The following is an 11,851-nucleotide window of genomic DNA, read 5'->3' as shown; positions in this document are numbered from 1 at the left end:
ATGATTATATTCTAATCTGGATCTGCACTGATGGAAGTGTAAATATTAAGCACCTCTAGGATGCGTTCCAGAAGATGCCGCTGACCCAGATAAACCAGTTTTGCCTCCTTACTCATCGCTATTTTGCACTAATTAATACATGAAAGACTTTACAATTATGTAGACATACTCAAACATCAGTCAGATGAAAAGGTATTTTGGCCACTGGGAGATAACTTTGTGCAATCCTTTATATAGAGAGAAAGAAGAGAGTGAATGAGGCAGACAGGGAGGATGAGGCAACCAGGAGACAACAAGGGGTGAAGAAACACGACATGGTCATCCCACAATTAAACAGATGGTCCTCCTATAATAGGAAGCCCCTGACAAGCAGATTCCGTCTGTCCATTTATTGCATGGATTGACAGTCACCTGAATGGTCATCAAATAATACTTTGGGGTCACTGTGGGGGATGTCTTGGTGCTCTACGGCTTTCCCCTAATTATGTGCCCACGATGCAGAAATGAAGCAGAAAATTTCTGCAGCATTTCTGCATCTCCCTGGCAGAAAAAAACGCATGCAGATTGTGCATGCGTTTTTCCTGCAGAATACATGCGGATCCACATGCGGATTCACATGCGTTTCCGCATGCAGATTGACAAGCGCTTTCCAGGCGATAGCATCACTTGGAAAGTGCTTGACAACTAGGTCACACTGTATAAATCCATGCAAACAGCATGGATTTATACAGTGTGACCGTAAAAATTAAAACAAATAAAGCTATACTCACCCCCGAGGCCCCGGCGTGGCTGCAGCGCTGCTTCCTGGCTGGTTCCCGGCTGCCGGCATATCGCGAGACAGAGCGGTGAAGGGCCTGCGGTCACATGACTGTGACGTCACCGAAGGTCCTTCAGCGCTGCTGGCATTCAGAGAGAAGCCGCCGGACAGGTGAATATAAACTTTATTTGTTATTTTATTCTTTTTTTTACAGGTACAATGGTACCCAGGTCTGGATGAGAGTCTCCTCTCCTCCAGAACTGGGTACCATCCGCACATAGAGACGCATAGAAGCCGCTTGTAAAAATGTACAGTCGCGGTTTCTGTGCGTCTCAATGCAAGTCAATGGCGGGAGTTCCGCTGCGCTTCCGCAAAATTAAATGACATGCTGCGGATTTTTGTACGCAGCATAAACGCTGCGGAAAAATCCGCAGCATGTGCATAGAACATGCGGAATCCCCTTGGGGACCATGGGGTGCGGATTACCTAGCGTTTTACAAGCGTTTCCGCTGCGGAAATTCCGCAGCATAAACGCTTGAAAAACGCTACGTGGGCACGCAGCCTTAGATCAACACTTCTTGCCTAATGACCTGGCAGTTTAGTGATAATATAGGAATATTATGTGAATCAAAATTAGTCTTTCTATCAATGTCCATACATACGCTGTCGGAGTGGGGGGCCAAAGGCCCACCAGTAAAGCCCCCGTCTCACATAGCGAGATCGCTAGCGAGATCGCTGCTGTGTCACGGTTTTGGTGACGCAACAGCGACCTCACCAGCAATGTCGCTATGTGTGACACTTTGCAGTGATCAGGCCCCTGCTGTGAGGTCGCTGATCGCTGCAAAGTGTCCTGGACCATTTTTTGGTCGTTGCCCTCCTGCTGGTCAGCACACATCGCTGTGTGTGACCAGCGGGAGCAGCAATCAGGCTGGTAACCATGATAAACATCGGGTTACTAGGGGCACACCCGCACCTAGTAACCCGTTGTTTATCATGGTTACGAGCCTGCTAAAGTGAGCGGTAACCTCCCGCTCACCGTAGCAGAGTGGTAACCATGATAAACAATGGGTTACTAGGTGCGCGTGTGCCCCTAGTAACCCAATTTTTATCATGGTTACCAGCCTGCTCCTGCTTCAGCAGGCTGGTAACCAGGAGCAGGACATCGTGGAAAGATTCTTTCCACGATGTCGCTGCTCCCCTGATCGTTGGTGAGCCTGCCTGTTTGACAGCTCACCAGCGACCACATAGCGACGCAGCAACGATCCCTGACAGGTCGTATCATTGTCGGGATCGTTGCAGTGTCGCTAAGTGTGACGGGGCCTTAACATCAACTCCAGGGACAAACTTTTCAGCCACATGCAAATATGACTTTATTCTCATTCACAAAATTCTATAGCAATAAATTGGATTGATTGTTAAATGAATAAGATGCTGCCTTTGTCTGTATATCGTGAATCAAGTATATAGTGCTAAGTGCTCATATATGAGGGTGGTGGCCCACTCCTGCACAGGGGCCCACTGGAGGATTCCCCTGTGGACCAGTCCAAGCCTGCATACATATATGGTACACAACTGGAGTTGGCTTTCTGTGTTTTTCGTCAGCTGTTACTACTTGCTGTTGATGGAGGTGGCTCTGTCATAATCACTGATGGTAAGAAGGGCCACCTGTGTCTATTTGGGTGGAGGGTCCAATTGTGACTACGAGTAAAACAAGGGGGCTAGCAGTATCTACTGGAGTGGTAGCAGTGGGACGTCCCCTGGGGAAGCATAACGGCGAAAGCGCACGTTCGGGGTCTGGGTTGGAGACTCACCTCTGCCACCAATCATGGGTAAATTTTACTTGTTCTGCTGACACGGGTCAAAATTGTTGGGGGACATTCCTATGCACCTAATGGAACTATATACACTGCTCAAAAAAATAATATACACTTAAACAACAGAATATAACTCCAAGTAAATCACACTTCTGTGAAATCAAACTGTCCAGTTAGGAAGCAACACTGATTGACAATCAATTTCACATGCTGTTGTGCAAATGGAATAGACAATAGATGGAAATTATTGGCAATTATAAAGAAACCCTCAATAAAGGAGTGGTTCTGCAGGTGGGGACCACAGACCACATCTCAGTACCAATGCTTTCTGGCTGATGTTTTGGTCACTTTTGAATGTTGGTTGTGCTTTCACACTCGTGGTAGCATGAGACGGACTCTACAACCCACAGAAGTTGCTCAGGTAGTGCAGCTCATCCAGGATGGCACATCAATGCGAGCTGTGGCAAGAAGGTTTGCTGTGTCTGTCAGCGTAGTGTCCAGAGGCTGGAGGCACTACCAGGAGACAGGCCAGTACACCAAGAGACGTGGAGAGGGCCGTAGGAGGGCAACAACCCCGCAGCAGGACCGCTACCTCCGCCTTTGTGCAAGGAGGAACAGGAGTAGCACTGTCAGAGCCCTGCAAAATGACCTCCAGCAGGCCACAAACTTGCATGTGTCTGCACAAACGGTTAGAAACCAACTCCATGAGGGTGGTATGAGGGCCCGAAGTCCACAGATGTGGGTTGTGCTCACAGCCCAACACCGTGCAGAACGCTTGGCATTTGCCACAGAACACCAGGATTGGCAAAGTCGCCACTGGCGCCCTGTGCTCTTCACAGATGAAAGCAGGTTCACACTGAGCACATGTGACAGACGTGACAGAGTCTGGAGACGCCGTGGAGAGTGATCTGCTGCCTGCAACATCCTTCAGCATGACCGGTTTGGCAGTGGGTCAGTAATGGTGTGGAGTGGCATTTCTTTGGAGGACCGCACAGCCCTCCATGTGCTCGCCAGAGGTAGCCTGACTGCCATTAGGTACCGATATGAGATCTTCAGACCCCTTGTGAGACCATATGCTGGTGTGGTTGGCCCTGGGTTCCTCCTAATGCAGGACAATGCCAAACCTCATGTGGCTGGAGTGTGTCAGCAGTTCCTGCAAGATGAAGGCATTGAAGCTATGGACTGGCCCGCCCGTTCCCCAGACCTGAATCCGATTGAGCACATCTGGGACCTCATGTCTCGCTCCATCCACCAACGTCACGTTGCACCACAGACTGTCCAGGAGTTGGCGGATGCTTTAGTCCAGGTCTGGGAGGAGATCCCACAGGAGACCATATGCAACCTCATCAGGAGCATGCCCAGGCGTTGTATGGAGGTCATACAGGCACGTGGAGGACACACACAATACTGCAGTGATTTTCAACCTTTTTTGAGCCGCGGCACACTTTTTATACTTAGAAAATCCTGGGGCACACCACCAACCAAAATAGCACAAAATGACACTAAAACAGTCATATTATACATATAGTTAATAATATAGATTCTAAATTTATTTTACTCACTCAGTGTGAAACCTGGGCCTGTTTCGATAAACACAAAAGGGATATCCTGGCAGGAATGGTGGAAAGACACACACGAAGCTCTTCCTCAACAGTTCTCAGTTTCTCCCTGTTTTTAGTTTTTATCGCAGTCAAGCTTGAGAAGCCCAGCTCACATAGATATGTGGTTGAAAATGGGAGCAATGTCAAAATAGCTTTGTTGGCCAGAATGGGGAACTCCTTGGCAACAGATAACCAAAAACTGTCCAAAGGAAGATCAGCAAACTTTAGCTTCAAACCGCGATCTTGCTTCAGTTCAACGAGTTCCTCTTGCTCCTTTAAAGTCATGTCCTTTCCAGCAACGGATAATGAGCTGTATGGGTCCCTAACCCAGTCAAGGCATTCTGTGAAGGCTGAAGAGAAATAGAACGATAACTTCTCCTCAAGAGTTTTCAAATGTCTGCCAATCGCTTCGCACATTGCAGCAGTATTGTCATCATGCAGTTTCTCGGTGAGTGGGAACATCTGAAGGTTGTCACCCTGCACATGTTGTTGCCAGAGCTGCACCTTTAAACGGAATCCGTTCATTTTATCAGTGCTTGTAAGCAGGTTTTCATTTCGACCTTGCATCCGTGTGTTTAGTTCATTCAGATATTGAAATATATCAGCCAGGTATGCCAGCTTTGCACACCACTCATCACTTGCAAGCAGCTTTGAATAATCGGACCTCTCGTTTGTAAGAAATATTTTAAGTTCCTCTCGCAACTCATACACACGGGCCAGCACTTTGCCGCGTGACAGCCACCTGACCTCCGTGTGGAGCAATAAGATTTTATGTTCCGCTCCCATTTCTGTACACAAAGACGCAAATAAGCGACATCTCAAAGGTCGCGTCTTCACAAAGTTCACTATGCGCACAACATCATCCAACACAGGAGCTAGATCTGCTGGTAAGGTCTTTGCAACGAGGGCCTCACGGTGCAAGAAACAGTGGGTAGCAAGAACATCTGGGTTTCTTTCTTTAACCCTACTTACAAAGCCTTTGATGCGCCCGACCATGGCTTCGGCTCCATCAGTGCAGACACCTGTGCAGTTTTCCCATGTAAGTCCACTTTTATCAAGATATTCCGATGTGACTTGGAATATTGCCTCTCCCGTTGATTTTTCTGTCAGTGCCTTGCAAAATAGGAAGTTTTCTCTAATGGCTTCACCATCCACAAAACGCACATTGGCCAACAACTGACAATGTCCACTGATATCCTTCGACTCATGAAGTTGCAAGGCAAATTTCTTACTGATGCGCACCTTTTCCAAAACAACTGTTTCAATGTCCGCAGACAAGTCATCAATCCGTCTGGCAATTGTGTTATCAGAGAGAGGCACTTTAGCTATCTCTTTAGCTGCTTCAGGGCCAAGCATCTCATTTACAATAGCTTTACAAGCTGGTAGTATTATTGTTTCTGCCACAGTGTCGGACTTTTTTGATTTAGCTATGAGTTCAGCAACAAGGTAGCTAGCTTTGAGGGCTCTCTCATTTACCTTTGTGCTTTTTCTCAAAAAAGTTGCCCCTTTCTCATTGTTTGTACGTAAGCGTACAAAATACTCCATCGGTTTATTTTGAACGGAAGGGTGTTTATTTTGGAGATGGCGTTTAAGTTTGCTTGGCACCATAGCGCTATTGGAAAGCTTCTCACCACACACCAAGCACAGTGGTGTTGGTGCTGTCGCATCCCCAGTGGAAGTAAATCCAAATGAAAGATAGCTTTCACTGTATTGCCTTGAGCTCAACGTCTTGTCTTTTTTCTTTTGTCGAACTCTCATACTAGGGCCTTCATTTGGGTTAGAATTGTGTCCAGGGTCCTGTTCGGCATTTGCCTTTTCCATTCTCAAATACTTCTCCATCACTGCTGAGATAGTGTGCGCAGCCACACACTAAAATAGAAGAGTATTACATTATCTGCCACACTTAAAGGACCTCTGCTAGGCATATTTCATTCCTGAGGGCTTAAAAAGCAGCTCTCGTGGTGACAGGAAGCTGATTTAAACCCCCCAAGAGTGAACTTCGCTAGAGCTGTATGTGTGTGATAATAACTTATATTACTACGGTCTGCATTTCCTGCTTGAATTGACACTAGTGACGTAGCACTCAGCTTTCTCTATAAGTAGAATAGAGCCGGCTGCCAAGTGCTACGCCACTAGAGTCAATTCAAGCAGGACATGACTGCTGAAGAACGGTACTAATATCATTTATTATTCCATACATACAACTCTCACGGAGTTCACTCTTGGGGGTTTTAAATCAGCGTCTTACCACCATAAGAGCTACTTTTTTAGCCCTCAAGAGTGAAATATGCCTGGCAGAGGTCGTTTCAATAAATTATTTATTTTAAAAAAGTGAAATAAAAAAGGATAACCCCCTCATATATTCAATCCCATGTAACCTCATAAATACAGTCCCACGTATATGAGCACATGATTATCAGCATCATATACTGTGGTGATGTGCACTGTACAGCGCCACAGTATATGGTGCTGATTATTATGTGGCTCATATACTGCAATATAAAGGGGTACAATGAGAAGTACTATGGCCATGAGGCCAGAGTACAAGTGCCAGCTCATATACTCAGCATATGAGCTGGTACTTGTAGTACTCCAGCCTCATGACTATAGTATTTCTCATTTTACATTTCTCATTGTTATATGCAGTATACTGCTGGAGTACTAAAAGTACCAGCTCATATGCTGAGTATTCTGCCAACAGTTCATATACTCAGGCAAAAGCTCATATAGTCAGCATTATTGGCGGGCATTACCTTGGCGGCGGGCAAATGCGAGAGTCTCTCCGCTCTCAGGATGACGCGCCGGCCTCGGTGACGTCATTAAGTCGCGCGAGGTTCAAAGCTTGCGCATGTGTTATTGTACACATCTCCTACATTGTAAGAAGGCGTGACTGCGCATCGAGCGCATTGCCAGGAAACAAAACACACGGGGCACCATAGTTTGGGGAACTTTCCCCGCGGCACACCCGACCATGTGTCGCGGCACACTAGTGTGCCGCGGAACACTGGTTGAAAATCACTGCAATACTGAGCCTCATTTTGACTTGTTTTAAGGACATTACATCAAAGTTGGATGAGCCTGTCGTGTGTTTTTCCACTTTAATTTTGGGGGTAACTCCAAATCCAGGCCTCCATTGGTTAATAAATTTGATTTCCATTGATGATTTTTGTGTGATTTTCTTGTCAGCACATTCAACTTTGTACAGAACAAAGTATACAATGAGAGTATTTCATTCATTCAGATCTAGGATGTGTTATTTGAGTGTTCCCTTTATTTTTTTGAGCCGTGTATGTGGGGATTACCTGCAGCTCTGATTCTTCTCTAAGGCTATGTGCCCACGTTGCGGAAATGAAGCAGAAAATTTCTGCTTCATTTCCACATGTCCTCTCCCGGAAAAACGCATGCGCAATTCCGCACGTGTTTATCGCGCGTTTTTCACGCGTTTTCGACATGCGGAATTGCCTTGCGTTTTTTCATGCATTGAATAAGGCAATTCCGCATGCGGAAACGCAAAATTAATGAACATGCTGCGGATTTTTGAACGCAGCATGGGCATAGAACTTGCGGATTCTCATTGGGGACCATGGGGTGCGGATTAACAAGCGTTTTACAAGCGTTTACGCTGCGGAAAATCCGCATCAAAAACGCTTGTAATCCGCAACGTGGGCACGCAGCCTAAGAGTTATTCAGTGCATACCTCTGATTGGGGATAGGTGTGCATGGTGAGGATACATCAGGTTACTGCATTGGATGCTCACTCCTGACTGGGTTTGGTTGCAATCTACTTACCCCTCTGATTGTTGTACAAATATATGCACAAATCCACCTGGTAGCATAGATTCAATTTGGATCTAGTATGGTTCACCCTTATGCATTTATCACTCCATGATTGATTGTTCATGTGGTCGTTTCTCCATGCCCTTCTACTGGGTTCTTTGTACTGTGTCACTTAGATGAAATTGTTTGTCATGTTTAATTAGTTATGGAATATAATTTTTAATGAGATTTAATAAAGTAATATTTTTTAATAGCTTTAACTATGTCCTCTGTTTTCTGATGAGTCTACTTTGGTTGTGGGGGCTTACGATGAGTCTACTTTGGTTGTGGGGGCTTACGATGAGTCTACTTTGGTTGTGGGGGCTTACGATGAGTCTACTTTGGTTACTGGGGAAAGTGAGTGCTGCTAACTATGACTACTGAGTAAATGGGATGAGGACTACTGGGTGTTAGGCTGCTGTGACCACTGGAAGTGCCAGGTTGCTATGCCAAAAGAATGGGCAGTGGTGACTTCTGGGGAAGAGAGGTCTGCAATGATTAAAGGGAAAGATGAGGGGTGCCTGCTGTGACAGTGGGGGTAGGGCTGTAGTGACAATTGGGAAAGTGTGAAGCTGCTGTGACTACTGGGAGATTGGAACAGGGGGTCTCTGTCACTACTGTAGAAGAGGGGTTTACTATAACTAGTAGAAAAGTTGGGTGGTACCTGGTTTGACTGCTAGGAAAGTGAGGAGTCTCATCTGCCTGGACCAGAGGAGAGGGAGTACAGGACCCAGTGCTTATTAACAGTGGTAATGTGACACAAGTGTAACTACTGGAGAGGGGGGCTATATTTAGACTAATTGGGGGTATAACCTAAAATAATGTGCGCAGCTAGTTTCATACACACCAGGTTATACAGCGTACATGGCTGGCATAAAAACCTGCATAATGTCTCAACGTCTGATACAAAGCCACAGAAGTGGTAAAAGACACCTGGGAAAAACGTAAAATCTCTCTAGTGTATTATGAGACATCGAGATCGCTCAAGTCCTCAAATGAGACTAAAATAAAAGATAAAAGCAAGTGTAAGAAAAAAAAAACACCTTTATCCTTTTCATCATGTAAATAAATGTAATAATAAATACATAATTACCGTTGTAACGCCCCTTTTGTAACAACCCAAGATGTAAAAGATGTCACAGTAGTTACCCCTAAGACAAATGCTGTATTAAATAAAAAAATAGGTAGAATTTCTGCTTTTTGTTCTGCTGACTCCCAAAAATTGGGATATAAAGCTATTAAAAAAAATCACACATGGTACTTATCAACTCATACTGATGGTGGAAAAATAGTGTTATGGCTTTCAGGGAATGGAACACCATGAAAAATTACAGTGTCGTGCCTATCACGTCAGATGACGTAATTAGGCCACGTTCACATATTCAGTATTTGGTCAGTATTTTACCTCAGTATTTGTAAGCCAAAATCAGGAGTGGAACAATCAGAGGAAAAGTATAATAGAAACACGTCACCACTTCTGTATTTATCACCCACTTCTGATTTTGGCTTACAAATACTGAGGTAAAATACTGACCAAATACTGAACATGTGAACATGGCCTAAACCTGTGGCTTTTGGGAGAAAATTACTTTGATTGTGCAGCACGTACTTACATCCGCCGCTCATAGTATAATGAGCAGTGCTGTGAGCGGTGACTGCAGACGAGCTGGCACACCAGTATGACTGAAAGCCGGTAGTTCCCGGGAGGAATAAAGTTAATTTTTTTTTCAGGGGCCACACTTTCAGTGCTGCATCTGGTCACCTTTTTTACCACTATTAACCATATATCAGCAGATTAATAGCATTATCCAACAGGACAGTTTCCTTCCATTACACGTCAGATAGCTTTTGGCTGTACGATGGAATCTCTCCTAACTCCTCCATAAACAGGAGTGCTTGCTCTGACAAGTTTCCCTGCGTTCATTGTGACAGCACCATTGTCAGCCTGCTCTGGCAGCAGCGTATCTCACCAGGAACAAAAGAGTCGGCAGATCCTTCATACACATTATACTATCGGCCATCCTTAGAATATTGTGTATGGGGGCTGGAGTAGCAATTAAAGCGCACCTGTCAGTAGGATTGTGCTTAGTAAACCACATACACTGTCAGATGGGCGCCGTTACAGTGAATAAAGTGATACCTTTGTGTCACGGGTGCGTCAGATGTGACAGACAGTCGCCCTCAAGTTGGTTGCAGGAGATCCCTTCGTTTGGTATTACAGACAACTTCTTAGCTGTCTCACTCTAGGACCCAGCGGCTACCTCCCTCCTACTCTAATTGACAATCAGGTCTGGGTATTTAAATATTTCCTGGTTGCTACACAGAGGTGCCAGTGATATTCACATGACCCCTTGTGAAAGCCTGGCGCTCGTGCTGTTCTTACTTCCTCTCTGGTGCTAAGAGGACGTGTGTGCCATCTCTCTGAAGTCGACTCAAGCTAAGCTACTTCCCCCGTGTCTATCTCCCCTTGCTGTCATTAGTTGTCAGTGGGGATCGAGTAGCGCTCACCCCCCCCCCTTCCCTATCCAGGGCCAGGAGCTAGGGAACTACAGGGATAGGTTCCTGTGCGGCGATTGGTGAGGAACCAATATAGGGACGGTAGGGGGAGACAAGAAGATTGCAGATCAGCCTAGGAGGTCTCCACTCCCCCTTTCCCTAGTGTCTAGGCTCCCTTCCCCTCATCCCTTCGTGTCGGTCTTTGTCTTTCCTACACTGTGCGTGACATTTTGTTGATGAAATCTGTCCTGTGGTTCTTTCATAATCTTTATTTTCAGTTCTGCCATAATGGTATGCTCGGGGAGGAGCTGTAACCGCTGCTCTCATTATGTATGCCCATCTCTGGCTTCTGACAAGTCACTGTGCTTTCAGTTACCTGCCCACTATTTTAAATATTGCCTTTAGGCTATGTGCCCACAATGCAGAAATGCTCTGGATTTTTCCTGAGCGTTTCTGCATCTCCCTGGCAGAAAAAAACGCATGTGGATTGTACATGCGGATTGTACATGCGTTTTTCCTGCCAGGGACAAGCGGATGTGAAGCGTTCTTCACATGCATTTCTGCATGCGGGTTGACAAGCTCTTTCCAAGGGATTTTATCATCACTTGGAAAGTGCTTGACAACTTGGTCACACTGTATACGAGGGTCAGTCAATAAGTAATGCCTCCTATTTTTTTTCTCCTTAAATAAGGTAGTTATGTTAAATATTCGAATTTGGCACAATTCCTCAAACCTTCTTCTCCAATCCACAGCAATTGCAATTTCCTGCACCAACAGGTGGCAGGACTGTATCCGTTTGCAAAATGGCTGACATCGATGTTCGTATTAGACAACGTTCTGTGATTGAATTCTTGCATGCAGAAGGTGAAACGCCCATTCGAATTCATGAGAGACTGAAAAATGTGTACGGTGATGCAACAGTGGATGTCAGTACTGTTAGACGATGGGTTCGTCGCTTTAACACAGCTGAAGGGCCATCACCATTGGCTGACAAAATGCGGAGTGGCAGGCCAGTAACCGCAGTGACTCCAAGCAACATTCAGCGAGTCGATGACATCATTCGTGGTGACCGCCGGGTGACTGCAGATGAATTGTGTGGCATTATCTGCCTCAGTAAAGGCAGTGTGATGAAAATTATTGGACAACTGGGATACAGAAAAGTTTGTGCACGGTGGGTCCCAAGAATGCTTTTTACCATGCTGGAATACATGCCTTTGTTAAACGGTGGACCAAGACTGTGGAAATGGATGGAGATTATATTGAAAAGTGACAAATGAATCGTTAATGTTGTGGTTTTCAACCTATGTAATTGCATTTGAATTTCTTGCCAATTAAAAGGAGAAAAAAAATAGGAGGCATTACTTATT

Source organism: Phyllobates terribilis, unplaced genomic scaffold (genome assembly GCF_046119375.1).
Source record: "Phyllobates terribilis strain yellow unplaced genomic scaffold, ASM4611937v1 Scaffold_5__5_contigs__length_657084704, whole genome shotgun sequence".
NCBI lineage: Eukaryota > Metazoa > Chordata > Amphibia > Anura > Dendrobatidae > Phyllobates > Phyllobates terribilis.
This window is presented reverse-complemented; position numbering follows the sequence as displayed.